General features: G+C 38.3%; 1 long non-coding RNA gene across 1 annotated transcript; it reads right to left on the bottom strand.

The window, feature by feature from the left end:
- Positions 1–11,055: 11,055 nt before the first annotated feature.
- Positions 11,056–18,405, bottom strand: LOC131996319 (uncharacterized). The gene is made up of 3 exons (XR_009397772.1): positions 18,133–18,405; positions 17,350–18,054; positions 11,056–11,226 (listed from the first exon to the last, which is right to left on the bottom strand). It is a non-coding gene; the product is annotated as an uncharacterized LOC131996319 (long non-coding RNA).
- Between the last annotated feature and the right edge of the window lie 7,682 nt (positions 18,406–26,087).

Raw genomic sequence — 26,087 nt, forward strand, 5'->3', positions numbered from 1 at the left:
CCTCTAGAGGGCGCAATTCTTATCCGATTGAAATGGAATTTCGCACGACGTGTTTTGTTATGATACCCAACAACTGTGCCAAGTATGGTTTAAATCGGTCCATAACCTAATATAGCTGCCATATAAACCGATCTTGGGTCTTGACTTCTTGAGCCTCTAGAGGGCGCAATTCTTATCCGATTGAAATGGAATTTCGCACGACGTGTTTTGTTATGATATCCAACAACTGTGCCAAGTATGGTTGAAATCGGTCCATAACCTGATATAACTGTCATATAAACAGATCTGGGGATTTGACTTCTTGAGCTTCTAGAGGGCGCAATTCCTATCCGATTTGGCTGAAATTTTGCATGACGTATTTTATTTTTACTTTCAACAACGGTGTCAAATAAGGTTCAAATCGGTTCATAACCTGATATAGCTGCCATATAAACCGATCTGGGATCTTGACTTCTTGACCCCTAGAAGTCGCAATTATTATTACCGATATGCCTGAAATTTTGTACGACGGATCCTCTCATGACCATCAACAAATGTGTTTATTATGGTCTGAATCGTCGTGAATTTCGCACGACGAGTTTTGTTATGATATCCAACAACTGTGCCAAGTATGGTTCAAATCGGTCCATAACCTGATATAGCTGCCATATAAACCGATCTTGGGTCTTGACTTCTTGAGCCTCTAGAGTGCGCAATTCTTATCCGATTGAAATGAAATTTTGCACGACGAGTTTTGTTATTATATTCAACAACTGTGCCAAGTATGGTTCAAATCGGTTCATAACCTGATATAGCTGCCATATAAACCGATCTTGGGTCTTGACTTCTTGAGCCTCTAGAGGGCGCAATTCTTATCCGATTGAAATGGAATTTCGCACGACGTGTTTTGTTATGATACCCAACAACTGTGCCAAGTATGGTTTAAATCGGTCCATAACCTAATATAGCTGCCATATAAACCGATCTTGGGTCTTGACTTCTTGAGCCTCTAGAGGGCGCAATTCTTATCCGATTGAAATGGAATTTCGCACGACGTGTTTTGTTATGATATCCAACAACTGTGCCAAGTATGGTTGAAATCGGTCCATAACTTGATATAGCTGTCATATAAACAGATCTGGGGATTTGATTTCTTGAGCTTCTAGAGGGCGCAATTCCTATCCGATTTGGCTGAAATTTTGCATGACGTATTTTATTTTTACTTTCAACAACTGTGTCAAATAAAATTTCAGGCATATCGGTAATAATAATTGCGACTTCTAGGGGTCAAGAAGTCAAGATCCCAGATCGGTTTATATAACAGCAATATCAGTTTATGGACCGATTTGAACCATACTTGGCAAAGTTGTTGGATATCATAACAAAACACGTCGTGCAAAATTTCATTCCAATCGGATAAGTATTGCGCACTCTAGAGGCTCAAGAAGTCAAGACCCAAGATCGGTTTATACGGCAGCTATATCAGGTTATGAACCGATTTGAACCATACTTCGCACAATTATTGGATATCATAACAAAACACGTCGTGTAAAATTTCATTCCAATCGGATAAGAACTGCGCACTCTAGAGGCTTAAGAAGTCAAGACCCAAGATCGGTTTATATGGGAGCTATATCAAACATGGACCGATATGGCCCATTTGCAATACCAATCGTCCTACACTAATAAGAAGTATTTGCGAAAAATTTCAAGCGGCTAGCTTTACTCCTTCGGAACATAGCGTGAATTCGACAGACAGACGGGCGGACATCGCTAGATCGACATAAAATGTCGCGACGATCAAGAATATATATACTTTATGGGGCCTCAGACGAATATTTCGAGTAGTTACAAACAGAATGACGTTATTAGTATACCCCCCATCCTATGATGGAGGGTATAAAAATGCAATCACTGTTGAAAAAGTTGGCTTGGATTTTTTCCTCATCTGCATAGTGCCTACGCATCTAAAAGATTTTGTTAACCATATATTGTAGTTGTACCATTAAGACTTTCCCCGCTTGTAATAACAATTAGTTTTTTTATGTTAATAAAAAGACGAAACATTTTAATGCAATACATTTCATTTTGTTTTCGCAATTTTTCGACTGAAATAAAAAATGGTTTATTTATGAAAAAATACCAATTATTTATTTTAATTAGGACACTTAAACGTTTTTTTGAAAGAATAAACAATTTTCCAATAAATTGGTTTATTAGTTGGTAACCGCTTTAATTGAATTATTCAGCTTGTCTTTAATGCAAAATTGTTTACTAATAATACAAAATGTTTTATAGGTCCGATTTCGCAAAAATTTAATTGAAAATACAAATTTCTTAATTAAACCAAGACTTCCATTTTTTCTGTGTAGGCAAAGTGAAAAAGACACTCAATTCGTTTCTGATATTCTCAGAAATTCTATGTTTGTTGATGATGTTCTGTGGTGCTCATTGCACAAAAAATATAGACCTAAATTTGATCGATTAAAAATGGAATTATTATTCCCACCACCATAGGATGGGGGTATACTAATCATTGTAGCACCTCGAAATATTCGTCTAAGACCCCATAAGGTATATATTCTTGATCGTCTCGACGCTCTGAGTCGATCTATCCATGTCCGTCTGTCTGTCGAAATCCCGATAAGGGTCGAACGCGTATAGGTACCAGCTCGAAATTTTGCACAGATACTTTATATTGATGTACGTAGTTGGGGACTGCAAATGGGTTATATCGGTTCAGATTTACATATAGCTCCCATATAAACCGATCTCTGGATTTGACTTCTTGAGCCCCTGGAAGCCGCAAAACCTTCCAACAACTGTTCCAAGTACGGTCCAAATCGGTCTATAACCTGATATAGCTCCCATATAAACCGATCTCCAGATTTGACTTCTTGAGCCCTTACAAGTCGCAAGTTTTGCTCGATTTGGCATAAATTTTGCATGTAGTGCTCTATTATGACTTCCAAGAACTGCGCCTAGTACGATTGAATAGGTCTATAACCTGATATAGCTCCTTTATAAACCGATCTCCCGATTTGACTTCTTGAGGTCTTACAAACCGTAATTTTTGTCCGATTTGCCTAAATTTTTGCATGCGGTGTATTGTTACGACTTCCAACAACTGTGCCTAATACGGTCTAAATCAGTCTATAAACTATTTTTATACCCTCCACCATAAGATGGGGGGTATACTAATTTCGTCATTCTGTTTGTAACTACTCGAAATATTCGTGTGAGACCCCATAAAGTATATATATTCTTGATCGTCGTGACATTTTATGTCGATCTAGCCATGTCCGTCCGTCTGTCCGTCCGTCCGTCCGTCCGTCCGTCCGTCCGTCCGTCCGTCCGTCCGTCTGTCTGTCGAAAGCACGCTAACTTCCGAAGGAGTAAAGCTAGCCGCTTGAAATTTTGCACAAATACTTCTTATTAGTGTAGGTCGGTTGGTATTGTAAATGGGCCATATCGGTCCATGTTTTGATATAGCTGCCATATAAACCGATCTTGGGTCTTGACTTCTTGAGCCTCTAGAGTGCGCAATTCTTATCCGATTGGAATGAAATTTTGCACGACGTGTTTTGTTATGATATCCAACAACTGTGCCAAGTATGGTTCAAATCAGTCCATAACCTGACATAGCTGCCATATAAACCGGTCTTGGGTCTTGACTTCTTGAGCCTCTAGCGTGCGCAATTCTTATCCGATTGGAATGAAATTTTGCACGACGTGTTTTGTTATGATATTCAACAACTGTGCCTAGTATGGTTCAAATCGGTCCATCACCTGATATAGCTGCCATATAAACCGATCTTGGGTCTTGACTTCTTGAGCCTCTAGAGGGCGCAATTCTTATCCAATTTGAATGAATTTTGGCACGTAGTATTTTGTTATGATATCCAACAACTGTGCCAAATATGGTTCAAATCGGTTCATAACCTGATATAGCTGTCATATAAACCGATCTTGGGTCTTGACTTCTTGAGCCTCTAGAGTGTGCAATTCTTATCCGATTGGAATGAAATTTTGCACGACGTGTTTCGTTATTATATCCAACAACTGTGCCATGTATGGTTCAAATCGGTCCATAACCTGATATACCTGCCATATAAATCGATCTTGGATCTTGACTTCTTGAGCCTCCAGAGGTCGCAATTATTAACCGATTTGCCTGAAATTTTGTACGACGGATTCTCTCATGACCATCTCGATCGATCTCTCTATTTTACTTCTTGAGCCCACAAAGAGCGCAATTCTTATTTGAATTGGCTGACATTTTACACAGGTCTCCAACATAAATATAATTTAATTGTGGTCCAAACCGGACAATATCTTAATATCGCTCTAATCGCAGAGCAAATTTTTTCTTATATCCTTTTTTTGCCTAAGAAGAGATGCCGGGAAAAGAACTCGACTAATGCGATCCATGGTGGAGGGTATATAGGATTCGGACCGGCCGAACTTAGCACGTTTTTACTTGTTTATTTTTTGACAGTACTTGGCATTGAGGATGTCAACTTGTTCTCTTTAACATGCGTTTTTTGTTTACATTTTCTCCTATTTGAGGATATTTATAATCTGTAGAATTGACACCCTTAGTGATGTTCATGGGGCGTATCCACTTTATGTTTTCGCAAGTGACCGAACCTTCTATTAGTGAATCCTGGTTCGGTTGTTAGAAGCTTTAATTTTTGCTGGTTTGATAGAAGTTTGGTGTGTAGAATAAAATTATGCCCTTCAACTTAATTTATTTTGTATAAATTTTTAGCAGAATCCATGGTGGTGGTTTCCCAAGATACGGCATGGCCGAACTTAGCACGTTTTTACTTGTTTTTGATATTGAAATCCGATTTATTTTGTTTTGGATAATGGCAAGTGATTGATAAAGCAGGCATAAGTTCAACATATTTTTAATTGTACCAATTGAATTGTTTTTATACCCTCCACCGAAGGATGGGGGTATATTCATTTTGTCATTCCGTTTGCAACACATCGAAATATCCATTTACGACCCTATCTTATATATAAAAATCAATTTGTGTTTGTTTGTAGGTTTGTTTGGTAGTTTGTATGTTTGTGTGTTCCTTATAGACTCAGAAACGGCTGAACCGATTTTCTTGAAATTTTCACAGATGGTGCACAGTGATCCCGTGGTGAAAATAGAGCACTACATTTTTTGATATCTGAAGGAGGGCGGACCCTCCCCTTACCCTTACCCATGGGAATATGGGGCTTAAATAAAAGGTATTTGAGTGTAGAATTAGAATCTGATATCCACATATGGGACCAAGAGTTTGGGGGCCGCCCCTCCCTATAAACAAATTTACGACCATAGCTATATGGGGCTCAAATTAAAGGTCTTTGGGAGTAAACCACGAATCTGATATCAATATAAGGGTAAAGAATCCGATATATATTTTCAAGGCCAACTCACTGAGTGGCCGCCCATCCCCAAAAACATCCACAAGCCTGTCATGTTTGCCGACTATGGAAATATGGGGCTCAAATTAAAGGTATTTGGGAGTAGACCACGTATCTGATATCAACATTAGGGACCAACTGTCTGGGGGACGTCCCACCACCATAACAACCCCCCAATAGGAAGTATTTGCTCACCAATACAATTTGGGTCGTAAAGAGAGTGGAATTAAATATTTATAGTTTTTAGGGCCAATACCCCAAACCGGACATATTTGCTGACTTTTGCAGTAGGGAGTTTAAATGAGATTTGAAAACGAATTTGATATCCCATTTGAATCCCATATTTCCAATGGCAATATGGGGTACAAATAAATGATATATAGATATTTGAGAATAGAGCACATTGCTGATATACAATATTTTCCGGGCTTAGAATTTGGGGGACCACCTCAATCCCCAAAACACCCCAAATCGGACATATTTACCGACCATGTCAATGTGGAGTTTAATGAAAGGTATTGTGGAGTAGAGCACGAATTGATACCCACTTTCGGGACCAATTTTCTGGGGGTCAACCCCTTTCCCAAAATACTCCACAAACAGCAATTTTTTAGTGACCATCGCAAAATGGGGCTCAAATAAAGGTATTTGGAAGTAGAATACGAATTTGATATCCAAATTTAGGACCATGTATTAAGGACATCACCCCTTCCCCAAAACATCCCGCAAAGGGTAAACATTTTTCGACCATGCCAATATGTTGTATTTAAGATTAGAAAACGACTTTGATAACCTATTTTGGGCCATGTGTTAGGGGACGCCTCATCGTGTAAACTCCCCTAAACCAATGGCAATATGGGGTTTAAATGAATGGTTTTTAAAAGAAGTGCACGATGCTGATAGTTTTTCAGGGCCAAGTGTCTGGGGGACCACCTCACCATCGAAAACACCACTAAATCAGATATCATGAGAATATCGGGCTGAAATAAAGTATTTTACCCTTTATTTTCAGAAACGCCAGATCTCGTAGATGGGTGGTGCGATTTAAGCGAAAATTTCTGTGCAACCATATAGTACCCTAAAAATAAAAATTTGGTATCCAAATTTCGGATGGGGTACCTAGGGGGGCTGTTCCACCCTAAAACCTACCAAACATATATTTAGACCAATGATGACAATATGGGACTCAAATGAAAGGTAAGAAAGGTAAGGTAAGAAAGCGTATCTGATATCCAATTGTCGGACCAAGTGCCAGGGGGACCACCCCAAGCCCCGAAACACCCCTAAATCGGACATATTTACCGACCATGGCAATATGGGACTCAAATGAAAGGTATTTGCGAGTAGAATACGAATCTGATATCCAAATGTGGGACCACGTTTCTTGGGGCTGGGCCCCTTCCCCAACCAGGACTTTTTTCCTGACCATGGGAATATGGGGCTTAAATAAAAGGTATTTGAATGTAGAAAACGAATCTGATATCCAAATATGGGACCAAGTGTTTGGGGGGCCGCATCTCCCCAAAAACATCCCCCAAAGGGGATAAATTTACGACCATAGAAATATGGGGCTCAAATGAAAGGTCTTTGGGAGTAAAGCACGAAATTGATATCAATATTCGGGAAAAGTGTCTATGGGACCACCCCAACCCCACAACACCACCCAATTAGTAAGTATTTTCTGACTATTGCAATATGAGGCTCAATTGGGGCCAACTGTCTAGCGGACGTCCCACCACCATAACAACTCCCAAATAGGACGTATTTGCTCACCAAGGCTATTTGGGTCCCAAAAAGAGTGGATCTAAATATTCATAGTTTTTAGGGCCAATACCCAATACAATATATCGATCTGACCAATACAGAATATCGAGCTGAAATAAAGTATTTTAAGAATGGAGTACACCTTACATCCAAACTTAAATTCGTAAACCAATAAAGATCATATGGGATTCAGATAAAGGCACTTATATTGTTAAACTGTTAGTCAAGCGATATACTATTTTCGTAGCATGGTATTTCACTTAAAGCTCTTTAATTGTCCTAGGAAACTATTGTTACATATAAAGTAAAACAGGGTGCAGCGGAGCGGGCCCGGGTCAGCTAGTAAAGTAAATATATTCTTGATCAGCGTAAAAATTTAAGACGATGCAGACATGTCCGTCCGTCTGTCTGTTGAAATCACGCTACAGTCTTTAAAAACAGAGATATTGAGCTGAAACTTTTCACGGATACTGTTTTTGTCCATAAGCAGGTTAAGTTCGAATATGGGCTATATCGGACTATATCTTGATTTAGCCCTCATATAGACCGATCCGCCGATTTAGGATCTTAGGCCCATAAAAACCATATGTATTGTCCGATTTCGCCGAAATTTGGGACAGTGAGTTGTGTTAGGCCCTTCGACTTCCTTCTTTAATTTGGCTCAGATCGATTCAGATTTGGATATAGCTGCCATATAGACCGATCCTGCGGTTTAGGGTCTTAGGCCCACAAAAGCCACATTTATTATGCGATTTTGATGAAATTTAGGACAGTGAATTGTCTTAGGCCCTTCGACATCCTTCGTCAATTTGGCCCAGATCGGTGCAGATTTGGATATAGCTGCCATATAGACCGATTTCTTGATTTAAGGTTTTGGGCCCATAAAATGCGCATTTATTGTCCGATGTCGCCGAAATTTGAGACAGTGAGTTAAGTTAAGCCCCTTGACATACTTCTGCAATATCGAACAGATCGGTCCAGATTTGGATATAGGTGCCATATAGACCGATATCTCGGTGTTAGGTTTTGGGGCTATAAAAGACTCATTAATTGTCCGATGTCGCTGAAATTTGAGACAGTGAGTTTAGTTAGGCTCTTCGACGTCCTTCTTCAATTTGGCCCAGATTTGCATATAGCTGCCATATAGGCCGATCTCTCGATTTAAGGTTTTGGGCCCATAAAAGGGGCATTTATTATCCGATTTCGCCGAAATTTGGGACATGCTTTGTGTTAGGCTCTTCGACATTTTTCTGCACCTTGGCTCAAATCGGTCCAGATTTGGATATAGCTGCCATGTAGACCAATATCTCGCTTCAAAGTATTGGCCCCATAAGGCGTATTTATAATCCGATTTCACTGAAGTTTGCCATAATGACTCATGTTAGGCTTTTCGACATCCGTGTCGCATATGGTTTAGATCGGTTTATTTTTAGATATAGCTACTATACTTATTAGTATTTGGTCCAAATCGGAACATATTTTGATATAACTGCTATGGTACATAAGGTATGAAATTTTCACAGAATTTTGATGAAAGGTGGTTTACATATATAGCCGAGGTGGTGGGTATCCAAAGTTCGGCCCGCCGAACTTAACGCCTTTTTACTTGTTTAATAATACAAATTGCGAGTATCTATTTCTGCGTTCTCTTTCACACATATATAATGCGAAGAAGCGCGAATGAGCCAAATATATGACTAGTTTCTATCATATACAGACACATAGTGGCATGGGTAGGCAAATATCGAGAAAAATAGAAAGTTTACTTACTTAATTTAGTTGGCTATGGCAGAATATTTGTTCCACTAGCCGAACGTAGAATTGCGTTCCAAGCGCCTCGATCTTCTGCGCTCATTCTAAAATATCTGACACCAAGATTCAGGGTGTCTCTCACAACTTGATCTTTCCATCGGGCTTTTGGTCTTCCCGGTTTGCGTGTACCACCGTGTTTGCCTTGAAAAGACTTCTTTGCTGGAGCTTCTTCATCCATTCTGACAATATTACCTAGTTTACGCAGCCGTTGTATTTTAATGCGTGTAACTATGATATCGTCTTCATACAGCTCATACAGCTCGTAATTCATACGTCGCCTATATTCTCCATTAACGCAAACTGGTCCATACATTTTACGAAGAATCTTTCTCTCAAATACTCCAAGCACTGCCTCATCTGCTTTCACAACAGCACCGGTAGTATCAGTGTCTTGTATTGTGTAATCTTCGTCTGTCAAGATCGTTTCTAAACTGCTTACTTAGTCCAAAGTAGCATCTGTTTGCCAGTATTATTCTTCGCTTTATCTCAAAACTGGTGTCATTCGTTTGGGTTACGGCGGTGCCGAGGTAGATAAAGTTACTGACTGTCTCAAAGACTGGAGGCCACCGTAGCGCAGAGGTTAGCATGTCCGCCTATAGCACTGAACGCTTCGATTCGAATCCTGGCGAGGCCATCAGAAATAATTTTTCAGTGGTAGATTTCCCATCCTAATGCTTGCTACATCTGTGAAGTACTATGCCATGCAAATTTTCTCTCCGTTCCATAGTGGATTGTTCATGGGCAAAATTAAAAAAAAAATATTGATTATTAATAACCTCATTGTTATTAATAATCAATATTTTAAATAATTTTCTAGAGATTAAAACTATAAAGAAATATGCTTTGTTAATATTTAAAAAAAAGGTCATTTATAATTTTTATATGGTATTAAATTTTCTCATTGTTATATTATTTTTAGGATGTAAAGAAATTATTATTCAAATGTTTATATAAAGACCAAAACTTATGAATTAATTGTTTAATATTTTTTTTTTATTATAAGATTTTGTTAAATATTCCTAGGAAATCCAAATAGTTACTATTTGTTTTTTTTTATAAATTTAGTCCCTCTTAGAAAATAAAAATGTGAATTTTGATATATAATACTAAATAATTATGTGTTAGATTTTTTTTAAGGCTGAAAAGTAACTTTTATGTTAGTCAGAATTGATGGTTCGATTTTGAGATATTTCCAATTATGTCTAGGCAACGGAAATATCACGGATGACAGAAATGTCATATGGGGTGGAATTACCTTGGAGACTAAACATCCAAGCCTCATTATAGCGGAATCCGAATTATTCTTGAATTTAAAAATGACTGTGGGTATGAAAAAACGAAATTTAAAAAGCATATCCGTTTCCGACTTAATAGCAATAGCCCATTTCCGGTCCATAAGAATAACAGTTGAATTACAAAGGTATAAAATGAATTTAAATGTACAGCCTTAAGCGGAAGAAGAACCTCCCCATCCGGCGAGCTAAGCCGCAGCCTAACACCATTGTACCATTTCCGCTAACAAAGGGGGTTCTTACATTTTGGCACCCAGCAACGTGGGTCAGTCGACAAGAGATGTTCAAAACTGCGCACCGTCGCTACATTTTGGAGCTCAGAAAGGTGAGGCATTGGTCTTTGGAAATATATATACAAACATCGCTTTTCGACGCCCACACATTTATCCATTTAAGAATTGTTTCTATACAATAGCCCCAACTCAACATTAAATTTTACTATGAGCATTGGATGTCACGGAGGGAGCTTTAGCACCATACCGATTTGCAACAATGTTCAAATGAAATTGAATGTTAAGTCCGAAGACCAGAAATTTATCGTTTTGTTATAGATGAATCTTGAAAGAATAGTTTATTATGGCTATATTGCTAAATATATCTATTTGTTTCAGTTTTGAAGAAGCAAGATGACAAAAATTTGGAATTTATATCCAATATATAAAAATTATTGCTTTTATGTCTTTTTTCAAGCTTTGCCAACAAAAATCGATTGATATATTTATGGGGAAACACATGTTTTTAAATTCAATCGAATTTTCTATTTGTTTATTGAAACAAAACCAAATATATAAAATTATTTACCTAATTTTTCTATGATATTTAAATTCTATATAAATTTAGAAAATTTAAAAATATTATCGCGAAATATTGTAGAGATTGTATTCGGATTTCGGAATTGCCAAATTCTGACCAGACCAGTTACGAAATTTCAGCCTTGTTTAGAAAATACCTGTATCTGAAAGGAAATAAAAACAATAAAATATATATATTAATTATTTTGTAGACGTTTATGGTTATTAATGTTTTATGTTACTAACTAGTAGCAATCGTATTAAATAGTACATACTAAAACAATTTAATTTATTTAAATAATTATAAAAAAAGGGTTATTAAAAAAAAAATAGAAGGGTTTAAACAGTACTTTTTTTTAAATATTATTAAAACTTTTTGTTGTTGGTTCAACCAGCTTAGACAAAAGTGTTTTTATTTTTGTTTCTTCTATTTTAAAACAAACCAACAAAAACACTTTAAAGTATCAGTATCTTATATATAAAAATCAATTTGTGTTTGTTTGTAGGTTTGGTTGTTTGTATGTTTGTGTGTTCCTTATAGACTCAGAAACGGCTGAACCGATTTTCTTGAAATTTTCACCAATGGTGCTTAATAACCCCGTGGTGAAAATACGACCAAATTTACGACCATAGTAATATGGGACTCAAATGGAAGGTCTTTGGAAGTAAAGCACGAATCTGATTTCAATATTAGAAAAAAGTTTCTATTGGGGCCACCCCACCCCCACAACCACACCCAAATAGAAAGTATTGGCTGACTATTGTAATATAAGGCTCAAATAAGAGGGTTTTTAGAGTAGACGAAAAAATGGGGCTCAAATTAAAGGTATGTGGGAGGAGACCACGTATCTGATATCAACATTAGGGGCCAACTGTCTAGCGGTCGTCCCACTACCATAACAACCCCCAAATAGGGCATATTTGCTCACCAAGACAATTTGGGTCTTAAAGAGAGTGGAACTTAATATTCATAGTTTTTAGGGCCAATACCCTAAACCGGACATATTTGCTGACTTTTGCAGTAGGGAGTTTAAATGAGATTAGAAAACGAATTTGATATCCAATTTTGAGGGCAATGGCGATATGGGTTCAAATAAATGATATGTAGATATATGAGAATAGAGCACGTTGCTGATATATTTTCAGGGCTTAGAATTTGGGGGACCACCCCAATCCCCAAACCACCCCTAAATCGGACATATTTACCGACAATTTCAATGTGGAGTTAAAATGAAAGGACTTAGGGGGTAAAACAATAATTGATACCCATTTTCGGGACCAATTTCCTGGGGGTCTACCCCTTTCCCAAAATACCTCACAAACAGCAATTTTTAGTGACCATCGCAATATGGGGCTCAAATAAAGGTATTTGGGAGTAGAATACGAATTTGATATCAAAATGTAGGACCATGTATTTAGGGCATCACCCCTTTCCCCCAAAGGAAAAAAAATTTTCGATCATGCCAATATGGGGCTCAAATGAAAAGTATTTGAGATTAGAAAACGAATTTGATAACATATTTTAGGGCCATGTGTTTGGGGGACGCCTCATCCTGTAAACTCCTCTTAAGCCAATGCCAATATGGGGTTTAAATAAATGGTATTTGAGAGAAGAGCACGATGCTGACATTCTTCGGGGCCAAGTATCTGGGGGACTACCTCTCCCCCGAAAACACCACTAAATCAGACATCACGAGAATATCGGGCTGAAATAAGGTATTTTAAGAATGGAGTACACCTTACAACCAAACTTAAATTCGTAATCCAATAAAGATCATGTGGGATTCAGATTAAGGCACTTATATTGTTAAACTGTTGGTCAAGTTTGCATGGTATTTCACTAAAAGATCTATAATTGTCGAAAATAAATATTCCAAGGAAACTTTTGTTCCATATAAAATAAAAGAAGGCGCAGCGGAGCGGCCAGGGTCAGCTAGTTTACAATAAAAATTAAAATTATTTGAGTCACAATTCAACATTTTTACACAATTATAATTATTTAAATAATAACTTCATTCATAGCTCATTCAATTATTCATATATCTAATAACAATTGAAGGAATACTAATTTTCCAAAACATAAAAAGTTTAAAGTTTATTAAATACGAACTGAGATATTTTTTGATTTTTCTAATGATGCTCATTCTGGGAAATCGCCAGTGAATTGATATAGATCGCAATTGGGGAGAAAGCGCGAACATTATTTTTTTATTTGACTCGTAATGCACAAAGGAATAGGAAACACTGCTCCTACTAGGTCCTCGAACAGAATAGCAGCTAGGAACAACCGACCAAGTAGCCTGAACCGGGGTGCTTTGAATTTCGAACCCCATTCTGACATAAGTTTAGAGATAGCTAACAATTCAAATTCCACAAACAATACACATAACACAAATTCTATTACTTCGGAATCAGGTACGAATACGACCGTTTTAGAGTCAGGTAGCATACGTCCTTTGATGACGATACGATTTCCTAACGAATTAGGACCACAGACAACTTCTTCACCGGAATCCTTACGTTACGACACCTGAGAACAGTAGCATTACGGCACATACAATTAAGAGAGAGTTTTCAAGAATGTCACATGCAAATTCAAGACTTCCAACCTTAGACGAGGATGTAGATCCCGAAGCTGCAGTGAATATGGATGGATTGAGTTTAAGGGATTATGTTAGCGCATCTGTAGGGGCCGCACAGGCCAATATGTTGAGGATAATGGAGGACAGGCTAGCAGTTATGATTCCGCAAGCCATTAGGGATTCGGTGGGCTCACTAGCTAACACCTCATTTGACCATGTCAGTGGTTATAGATAGGTAGGCAATCAGGCGCCACAAATGTCCGGCTTTCGACAACCATTTTTTCAGGGCCCATTTCGACAACAACCGCCTCAGTCACAACAATTTCAACAACAACCTAGCAATACAACATGAAATATACCTAACCAGTGTCCGACATATGGTTACAAACCCATTATCCCTTTGCTATTGTAGAAATGGGGTTTGAAATTTGACGGTTCTTCGAAGACAGTTAGCGTCGAAGACTTTGTTTTTAGGGCTGAATCATTGAGGGTAGATTACAGTTGTCCATGGGACATATTCGTGAAAGGTTTCCATCAGAACCCAGTGTGCCAATGGGACCATCTTAAGTATCACCTTATTAAGAAACTTCGAAATTCAAAGACGTATAATGGAACGGCGGCAATTGCCTTCTGAAACTGCGGATATGTACATTCCCGAGATTGTGAAGCACAGAAATCAACTTCGTATTCCGATACAAGAATACGAATTGATTCGTGTAATGAAAGATAATTTAAAGGAAGACCTCGTACAATTGATATTTCCCTGAGATATTGAGATGATTGATGAACTTGAGGAATGCAGGAGAGCGGAAAAGAATATCTCTAAAAGGATTTCTCATCTCAACAGAATCAAGGTTTTAGACGTGTGAATGAGCTGGAGGTAAAAGAGAATGTATGTTCAAATGACAATCAAGATGTGGAGGCATTGTATCAAAACGCAGTACCAGGTAGACAATATATTTGCTGGAATTGTAGGAATCGATATGTGAAATTGAGTCACCGGAGGAGGATACAAAGGCCCATAGCCTGACACCACAGGAGCATGCCATCCTTGAGAATGTGAAACTCTCGTTTCGTTGCTATACTAGGTTTGGATTAGGTAGAACCAATTGGAGAAACATTCAATAGATGTGGGAAATTCGACCGCAAAGAAAGTGAGGTATTTTCCAGTTAACTCAGCAGTTCAAAAGTTATTGTACAATGAGCTTGACCGAATGATTGCCCTAGATGTCATTGAAGTAGCCAGGAACGCAGAATGGAACAACAGAGTTACTTTGGTGATTAAGCCAAATAAAAATCGTCTATGTCTTGATGGAAGGGAGCTCAACAAGGCGACACGTGAGTACGCCTACCCACTACCTAACATAGATGGGTTGTTAGCTAGATTAGGAGACACATTTTATATTTCAGCCATAGATCTAAAGGACGCATTTTGGCAAATTCCTCTGGAGGAATCTAGTCAACCGTTAACGGCGTTCACAGTCCAAGGGAGGACCCATTACCAATTCAAGGTAATGCCCTTTGGACTGTGCAACGCACAACGAATGTGTAGACTAATGGACAAAGTGATTTCTCCAGAGTTGAAGGACCGTGTATTTGTGTACCTGGACGATCTTTTGGTTGTGTCACCTAATTTTCAGGTTCACATGGATATGTTGAATGTTGTGGGAAACAAGCTGACAGCAGCTGGATTAACTATTAACATTAAAAAAAGTTCTGCCATAGAGAATTAAAATACCTTGGTTACATAGTTGGGGCAGGTAAATTGAAACCCGACCCTTCGAAAATTTAGGCGATCATGGGCATTAGACCACCGAAGAGTCAGAAGGATGTACGGATGTATGTAAGTTTTTAGGTACAGTGGGGTGGTATCGACGCTTCATTCACGAATTCTCAACACTGACGGCATCTTTTACGGACACATTGAAGAAGTCACCGAAGTTCGTGATGACCCCAGAGGCATTGGAAGCATTTAACAAATTAAAGTTGTGTTTGGTATCGAGCCCTGTTCTTAGTAGCCCCGATTTTCAACGGCCATTCTTTATTCAGTGTGATGCGTCGAACGTTGGTGTAGGGGCAATAATTTTTCAAAAGGATGCTCGCCGCCATCCTATCGAATATTTTTCGAAGAAATTAAATACTGCTCAAAAGAACTATTCCACAGCCGAGAAGGAGTGTTTGGCTGTGATCCTGGCGATAGAGCGCTTTAGACAATATGTGGAGTTTATGGATTTTACGGTTATTACGGACCATTCAAGCCTTCAATGGTTGATGAGACAACGTAATCTCAATGGTAGACTGGCCAGATGTAGCTTAAGCTACAGGGGCACAGGTTTTCTATAGAACATAGAAAAGGATCTAAGAATGTTGTTCCCGACATGTTGTCTCGGCTGAGCATGGATGAACTCGAATTGGAGAACGCCGCAATATTCGATTTAAATCAAAGGAATTTAGAAATTCAGATTATTTAGCACTTGTCGATACAATCGAACAGAATCAAGGCAGACTACCTGATTTGAAGGTCTGTGAGGGATTAGTGTACAAAAGGGTTGTGTTCAATCGTGAACATGTGGCATCAGAAGGTAGCTGTTGGAGAATTAGGATACCATGTGAATTAACTAACAATATAATCGTGAGAGAACATGAGAAGGATACTACACATGGCGGAATGGCGAAGACATTGCAAAGTGTCAGGCAATATTTTTATTGGCCTTTAATGGTTTCACAAATAAGGGACTTCGTGAGGAAGTGTGACACATTTAAGGAGGTGAAACATCCTAGACAGACATTAAGACCGCCTATTGGTAACGAAGTGGTCACACAAAGGCCTTTCCAAAAAATCGATGTGGATTTTCTTGGTCCATACCCACGAACACGATCAGGCAAGGCATATATTTTTTATTGTATTGGACCATAAACTAAATTTGTCCTATTGAAATCTATGGCAAAGGCTACAACAAAACAGGTAAACAGATTTCTTGTAGAGGAAATTTTCCACAAATTCGAAGTACCTGAATGCATACACTCCGATAATGGAAAACAATTTGTATCCGAATCATTCCAGGAACTTTTAAAGACATTTGGTATACACCATATTCGTTCACCAATACACTCACCACAGGCAAACTGGTTGAACTGAAAGTGAACTGGTTAACCAGACGATCCTAAGTAGCATTAGATGCTACCTGAAGACAGACCAGACACAATGGGATGAGAAATTGTCAAAAATAGAATGTTCATTGCTATCGAATATACACACATCAACTGGTACATCTTCATATTTTGCTCTCACGGGTTATCAAATGATTACACATGCGGACGCTTATGAAATATTAAGGAAATTAAACGCTTTGGAAAACGGTGAGATAGATGTGTTACCGAAGTCCGATCAAATGCAAATGGTACACAGAAAGATTAATGAAAAACTACACGAGGCATATGAACGTAATGTACGGTTTTACAACCGAAGAAGTCGTTTTACAAAGTTTCAGCCTGGACAGTAATTAATTTTGCAAAAGGGATAAACGCGAAATTCTGTAGGCCATGGTTGAAATGCCGAATACGAAGGGCAATTGGAAATTGTCAATATAAAGTGGAAACACTTAAGGGACAGCTAATAGGCATCGTTCACGCTCAACACTTAAGAGTATGAAAGGGCAAAAGACTGATGACAGCTAGCATTACAACTTTCTTCTTTTTTCTTACCACATATCATATCGGTATTCCATCATCGAGTCATTGGGTCATATAGTGGCCTTTGAGCGAATCACATTCTTTGTTGTTATTGTACCAGTAGTCCATAAAATACCTATAGTAGAGAAAGAGAAACGACTTTAGTAAAATTTGATACATTGAAAAGATACCTGTAATTAAAGAAAATAATTAGTATTTGGTATACAAGACGAAATTTACAAATTGACTTATCTTTCATAAATGGATACATATGGATGACTGTTCTTCTTTTATTCAGCATTCATTATTGGCGATATTTATGTGGAAGATAGGAAAACATGCCGAAGGTGTCATCACAAATGTTTACCTGCGCCGGCAACGATATGCACATCCATTGAGTCCCTTTTTCATATTCCATCCAAGTATTTATTACCCACACAGCACAACATACACACATGTCTTTTTATATGGTCACAGATAGCAGGCATCTTATTAGATTTATGTTAGATTATTTCGGTGGACGGCCATAAACATCATAAGCAGACAAAATTGGACATTTATTGCACACACATTCGATTACCAATAGGCGATGTACAGGCAAAGAAGCATCTACGACCAAAACAAATATTATATTTCAGCATCTACTTACATATGTTTTACAACGTCAACCGCAACAAACTCTTATATTGTAGTATGTTCTTGAAAATTGCCTTAATTTTGCATATTTGACATATTTCTCTGTGAAAGATAGACACAAATAGATTTTCATACACATTATTTGGTGCAATTATTTGGTTTTCATTACAATTTTCTTACCTTTTGTTTCCATATGTTTTGTTTATTTTTCTGTCAGGTATTTGGTTGCTTGGAAAGGCATGCAACAATGGCAAACGACAGCTTCGATTGACATGTATTTGCTGGATGATATGTACAGACCTTTCCCAATTATTTTTACTCTACAGGCTACGTAAAAATAATTGGCTTTGTGACGATCACTTTGAAGGAATAAATTATTTTCATTTATTTAGCGGTTGTTGTGGTATCGTTCTGTGTATCTTTTCTTCTTTTGTCATTTCTTTTTATGGCCATTCACAAAGACGATTTTCGGTGGCACGACCTATGCATGGGCGTATCACGTACAACAGGGGTTGCCATCTTTGCAACATGCACAGAGTTGTATAGTCATTACGACGTAACAACGTAAACGGCATGGGGGTCCTAGATGAACTGATTGATGGTTGTGCGTTTTGTGATCCTCTTTCAATTTTTGGGATCAAGCTGTCAACATTGTTTACTAGTGGTGTGCCTCCTACTTGGACAGAGATAATTTTTTTATACCCTCCACCATAAGATGGGGGGTATACTAATTTCGTCATTCTGTTTGTAACTACTCGAAATATTCGTCTGAGACCCCATAAAGTATATATATTCTTGATCGTCGTGACATTTTATGTCGATCTAGCCATGTCCGTCCGTCTGTCCGTCCGTCCGTCCGTCTGTCCGTCCGTCCGTCCGTCCGTCTGTCTGTCGAAAACACGCTAACTTCCGAAGGAGTAAAGCTAGCCGCTTGAAATTTTGCACAAATACTTCTTATTAGTGTAGGTCGGTTGGTATTGTAAATGGGCCATATCGGTCCATAACCTGATATAGCTGCCATATAAACCGATCTAGGGTCTTGACTTCTTGAGCCTCTAGAGTGCGCAATTCTTATCCGATTGGAATGAAATTTTGAACGACGTGTTTTCTTATGATATCCAACAACTGTGCCAAGTATGGTTCAAATCGGTCCATAACCTGATATAGCTGCCATATAAACCGATCTTGGGTCTTGACTTCTTGAGCCTCTAGCGTGCGCAATTCTTATCCGATCAGAATGAAATTTTGCACGACGTGTTTTGTTATGATATCCAACAACGGTGCCAAGTATGGTTCAAATCGGTCCATAACCTGATATAGCTGCCATATAAACCGATCTTGGGTCTTGACTTCTTGAGCCTCTAGAGTGCGCAATTCTTATCCGATTGAAATGAAATTTTGCACGACGTGTTTTGTTATTATATCCAATAACTGTGCCAAGTATGGTTTTAATCGGTTCATAACCTGATATAGCTGCCATATAAACCGATCTTGGGTCTTGACTTCTTGAGACTCTAGAGGGCACAATCCTTATCCGATTTGAATGAGTTTTTGCACAAAGTATTTCGTCATGATATCCAACAACTGTGCCAAGTATAGTTGAAATCGGTCTATAACCTGATATAGCTGTCATATAAACAGATCTGGGGATTTGACTTCTTGAGCTTCTAGAGGCCGCAATTCCTATCCGATTTGGCTGAAATTTTGCATGACGTATTTTATTATACCCTCCACCATAAGATGGGGGGTATACTAATTTCGTCATTCTGTTTGTAACTACTCGAAATATTCTTCTGAGACCCCATAAAGTATATATATTCTTGATCGTCGTGACATTTTATGTCGATCTAGCTATGTCCGTCCGTCTGTCCGTCCGTCCGTCCGTCCGTCTGTCTGTCGAAAGCACGCTAACTTCCGAAGGAGTAAAGCTAGCCTCTTGAAATTTTGCACAAATACTTCTTATTAGTGTAGGTCGGTTGGTATTGTTAATGGGCCATATCGGTCCATGTTTTGATATAGCTGCCATATAAACCGATCTTGGGTCTTGACTTCTTGAGCCTGTAGAGTGCGCAATTCTTATCCGATTCGAATGAAATTTTGTACGGCGTGTTTTTTTATGATATCCAACAACTGTGCCAAGTATGGTTCCAATCGGTCCATAACCTGATATAGCTGCCATATAAACCGATCTTGGGTCTTGACTTCTTGAGCCTCTAGAGGGCGCAATTCTTATCCGATTGAAATGGAATTTCGCACGACGTGTTTTGTTATGATACCCAACAACTGTGCCAAGTATGGTTTAAATCGGTCCATAACCTAATATAGCTGCCATATAAACCGATCTTGGGTCTTGACTTCTTGAGCCTCTAGAGGGCGCAATTCTTATCCGATTGAAATGGAATTTCGCACGACGTGTTTTGTTATGATATCCAACAACTGTGCCAAGTATGGTTGAAATCGGTCCATAACCTGATATAGCTGTCATATAAACAGATCTGGGGATTTGACTTCTTGAGCTTCTAGAGGGCGCAATTCCTATCCGATTTGGCTGAAATTTTGCATGACGTATTTTATTTTTACTTTCAACAACTGTGTCAAATAAGGTTCAAATCGGTTCATAACCTGATATAGCTGCCATATAAACCGATCTGGGATCTTGACTTCTTGACCCCTAGAAGTCGCAATTATTATTACCGATATGCCTGAAATTTTGTACGACGGATCCTCTCATGACCATCAACAAATGTGTTTATTATGGTCTGAATCGTCGTGAATTTCGCACGACGAGTTTTGTTATGATATCCAACAACTGCGCCAAGTATGGTTCAAATCGGTCCATAACCTGATATAGCTGCCATATAAACCGATCTTGGGTCTTGACTTCTTGAGCCTCTAGAGTGCGCAATTCTTATCCGATTAAAATGAAATTTTGCACGACGAGTTTTGTTATTATATTCAACAACTGTGCCAAGTATGGTTCAAATCGGTTCATAACCTGATATAGCTGCCATATAAACCGATCTTGGGTCTTGACTTCTTGAGCCTCTAGAGGGCGCAATTCTTATCCGATTGAAATGGAAATTCGCACGACGTGTTTTGTTATGATACCCAACAACTGTGCCAAGTATGGTTTAAATCGGTCCATAACCTAATATAGCTGCCATATAAACCGATCTTGGGTCTTGACTTCTTGAGCCTCTAGAGGGCGCAATTCTTATCCGATTGAAATGGAATTTCGCACGACGTGTTTTGTTATGATATCCAACAACTTTGCCAAGTATGGTTGAAATCGGTCCATAACCTGATATAGCTGTCATATAAACAGATCTGGGGATTTGACTTCTTGAGCTTCTAGAGGGCGCAATTCCTATCCGATTTGGCTGAAATTTTGCATGACGTATTTTATTTTTACTTTCAACAACTGTGTCAAATAAGGTTCAAATCGGTTCATAACCTGATATAGCTGCCATATAAACCGATCTGGGATCTTTACTTCTTGACCCCTAGAAGTCGCAATTATTATTACCGATATGCCTGAAATTTTGTACGACGGATCCTCTCATGACCATCAACAAATGTGTTTATTATGGTCTGAATCGGTCTATAGCCCGATACAGATCCCATATAAATCGTTCTCTCTATTTTACTTCGTGAGCCCCAATGGGCGCAATTCTTATACGAATTGGCTGAAATTTTACACAGGTCTCCAACATATAATTTAATTGTGGTCCGAACCGGACCATATCTTGATATCGTTTTAATAGCAGAGCAACTCTTTTCTTATATCCTTTTTAGCCTAAGAAGAGATCCCGGGAAAAGAACTCGACAAATGCGATCCATGGTGGAGGGTATATAAGATTCGGCCCGGCCGAACTTAGCACGCTTTTACTTGTTTTGAAGTAATTTTTTTGTGAAGTGATTTTTTCTGTATTTAGCCAAAGTGCGGGTAAGGAAGAGTTTTTTTTTTTAATTTCTATCATTTATGATTTTGTGAATTCTAAATGGATTTATGGTGTTGAACATTAAAACATGTGTGAATATGGTACATTTCTTTTTGTGAGAAACGTGGTATGGAAGTGACATCAAATTCTAAGAGGAGAATAAAGTTAATGAGAAATTTAAACTGCATAAATTTCAACGTGTTTTAATGTTCTGGATTGTATTTTATGATGCAGAATCAAAATCTGTTTCAATGTAATACTGAAAATTGAACGTTTTAAATAATTTTATACCCTCCACCATAAGATGGGGGGTATACTAATTTCGTCATTCTGATTGTAACTACTCGAAATATTCGTCTGAGACCCCATAAAGTATATATATTCTTGATCGTCGTGAAATTTTATGTCGATCTAGCCATGTCCGTCCGTCTGTCTGTCGAAAGCACGCTAACTTCCGAAGGAGTAAAGCTAGCCGCTTGAAACTTTTCACAAATACTTCTTATTAGTGTAGGTCGGTTGGTATTGTAAATGGGCCATATCGGTCCATGTTTTGATATAGCTGCCATATAAACCGATCTTGCGTCTTGACTTCTTGAGCCTCTAGAGTGCGCAATTTTTATCCGATCAGAATGAAATTTTGCACGACGTTTTTTGTTATGATATCCAACAACTGTGCCAAGTATGATTCAAATCGGTCCATAACCTGATATAGCTGCCATATAAACCGATCTTGGGTCTTGACTTCTTGAGCCTCTAGAGTGCGCAATTCTTATCCGATTGAAATGAAATTTTGCACGACGAGTTTTGTTATTATATTCAACAACTGTGCCAAGTATGGTTCAAATCGGTTCATAACCTGATATAGCTGCCATATAAACCGATCTTGGGTCTTGACTTCTTGAGCCTCTAGAGGGCGCAATTCTTATCCGATTGAAATGGAATTTCGCACGACGTGTTTTGTTATGATACCCAACAACTGTGCCAAGTATGGTTTAAATCGGTCCATAACCTAATATAGCTGCCATATAAACCGATCTTGGGTCTTGACTTCTTGAGCCTCTAGAGGGCGCAATTCTTATCCTATTGAAATGGAATTTCGCACGACGTGTTTTGTTATGATATCCAACAACTTTGCCAAGTATGGTTGAAATCGGTCCATAACCTGATATAGCTGTCATATAAACAGATCTGGGGATTTGACTTCTTGAGCTTCTAGAGGGCGCAATTCCTATCCGATTTGGCTGAAATTTTGCATGACGTATTTTATTTTTACTTTCAACAACTGTGTCAAATAAGGTTCAAATCGGTTCATAACCTGATATAGCTGCCATATAAACCGATCTGGGATCTTGACTTCTTGACCCCTAGAAGTCGCAATTATTATTACCGATATGCCTGAAATTTTGTACGACGGATCCTCTCATGACCATCAACAAATGTGTTTATTATGGTCTGAATCGGTCTATAGCCCGATACAGATCCCATATAAATCGTTCTCTCTATTTTACTTCGTGAGCCCCAATGGGCGCAATTCTTATACGAATTGGCTGAAATTTTACACAGGTCTCCAACATATAATTTAATTGTGGTCCGAACCGGACCATATCTTGATATCGTTTTAATAGCAGAGCAACTCTTTTCTTATATCCTTTTTAGCCTAAGAAGAGATCCCGGGAAAAGAACTCGACAAATGCGATCCATGGTGGAGGGTATATAAGATTCGGCCCGGCCGAACTTAGCACGCTTTTACTTGTTTTGAAGTAATTTTTTTGTGAAGTGATTTTTTCTGTATTTAGCCAAAGTGTGGGTAAGGAAGAGTTTTTTTTTTAATTTCTATCATTTATGATTTTGTGAATTCTAAATGGATTTATGGTGTTGAACATTAAAACATGTGTGAATATGGTACATTTCTTTTTGTGAGAAACGTGGTATGGAAGTGACATCAAATTCTAAGAGGAGAATAAAGTTAATGAGAAATTTAAATTGCATAAATTTCAACGTGTTTTAATGTTCTGGATTGTATTTTATGATGCAGAATCAAAATCTGTTTCAATGTAATACTGAAAATTGAACGTTTTAAATAATTTTATACCCTCCACCATAAGATGGGGGGTATACTAATTTCGTCATTCTGATTGTAACTACTCGAAATATTCGTCTGAGACCCCATAAAGTATATATATTCTAGATCGTCGTGAAATTTTATGTCGATCTAGCCATGTCCGTCCGTCTGTCTGTCGAAAGCACGCTAACTTCCGAAGGAGTAAAGCTAGCCGCTTGAAACTTTTCACAAATACTTCTTATTAGTGTAGGTCGGTTGGTATTGTAAATGGGCCATATCGGTCCATGTTTTGATATAGCTGCCATATAAACCGATCTTGCGTCTTGACTTCTTGAGCCTCTAGAGTGCGCAATTTTTATCCGATCAGAATGAAATTTTGCACGACGTTTTTTGTTATGATATCCAACAACTGTGCCAAGTATGATTCAAATCGGTCCATAACCTGATATAGCTGCCATATAAACCGATCTTGGGTCTTGACTTCTTGAGCCTCTAGAGTGCGCAATTCTTATCCGATTGAAATGAAATTTTGCACGACGAGTTTTGTTATTATATTCAACAACTGTGCCAAGTATGGTTCAAATCGGTTCATAACCTGATATAGCTGCCATATAAACAGATCTTGGGTCTTGACTTCTTGAGCCTCTAGAGTGCGCAATTCTTATCCGATTGGAATGAAATTTTGCACGACGTGTTTTGTTATGATATCCAACAACTGTGCCAAGTATGGTTCAAATCGGTTCATAACCTGATATAGCTGCCATATAAACCGATCTTGGGTCTTGACTTCTTGAGCCTCTAGAGTGCGCAATTCTTATCCGATTGGAATGAAATTTTGCACGACGTGTTTTGTTATGATATCCAACAACTGTGCCAAGTATGGTTCAAATCGGTTCATAACCTGATATAGCTGCCATATAAACCGATCTTGGGTCTTGACTTCTTGAGCCTCTAGAGTGCGCAATTCTTATCCGATTGGAATGAAATTTTGCACGACGTGTTTTGTTATGACATCCAATATCTGTGCCAAGTATGGTTCAAATCGGTTTATAACCTGATATAGCTGCCAAATAAACCGGTCTTGGGTCTTGACTTCTTGAGCCTCTAGAGTGCGCAATTCTTATCCGATTGGAATGAAATTTTGCACGACGTGTTTTATTATGATATCCAACAACTGTGCCAAGTATAGTTCAAATCGGTCCATAACCTTATATAGCTGTCATATAAGCCGATCTTGGGTCTTGACTTCTTGAGCCTCTAGAGTGCGCAATTCTTATCCGATTGGAATGAAATTTTGCACGACGTGTTTTGTTATGACATTCAATATCTGTGCCAAGTATGGTTCAAATCGGTTCATAACCTGATATAGCTGCCATATAAACCGATCTTGGGTCTTGACTTCTTGAGCCTCTAGAGTGCGCAATTCTTATCCGATTGGAATGAAATTTTGCACGACGTGTTTTGTTACGATATCCAACAATTGTGACAAGTATAGTTCAAATCGGTCCATAACCTTATATAGCTGTCATATAAGCCGATCTTAGGTCTTGACTTCTTGAGCCTCTAGAGGGCGCAATTCTTATGGAATTTGAATGAATTTTGGCACGTAGTATTTTGTTATGATATCCAACAACTGTGCCAAATATGGTTCAAATCGGTTCATAACCTGATATAGCTGTCATATAAACAGATCTGGGGACTTGACTTCTTGAGCTTCTAGAGGACGCAATTTCTATCCGATTTGGCTGAAATTTTGCAAGACGTTTTTTATTGTTACTTTCAACAACTATCTCAAATAAAGTACAAGTCGGTTCATAACCTGATATAGCTGCCATATAACCCGATCTAGGATCTTGACTTCTTGAGCCTCTAGAGGTCGCAATTTGCCTGAAATTTTGTACGACGGATTCTCTCATGACCATTAACATACGTGTTTATTATGGTCTAAATCGGTATATAGGCCGATACAGCTCCCATATAAATCGATCTCTCTATTTTACTTCTTGAGCCCACAAAGGGCGCAATTCTCATTCGAATTGGCTGACATTTTACACAGGTCTCCAACATATAATTTAGTTGTGGTCCGAACCGGAACATATCTTGATATCGTTTTAATAGCAGATCAACTCTTT

The sequence above is a fragment of the Stomoxys calcitrans genome, chromosome 3 (assembly GCF_963082655.1).
Source record: "Stomoxys calcitrans chromosome 3, idStoCalc2.1, whole genome shotgun sequence".
Taxonomy (NCBI): Eukaryota; Metazoa; Arthropoda; class Insecta; order Diptera; family Muscidae; genus Stomoxys; species Stomoxys calcitrans.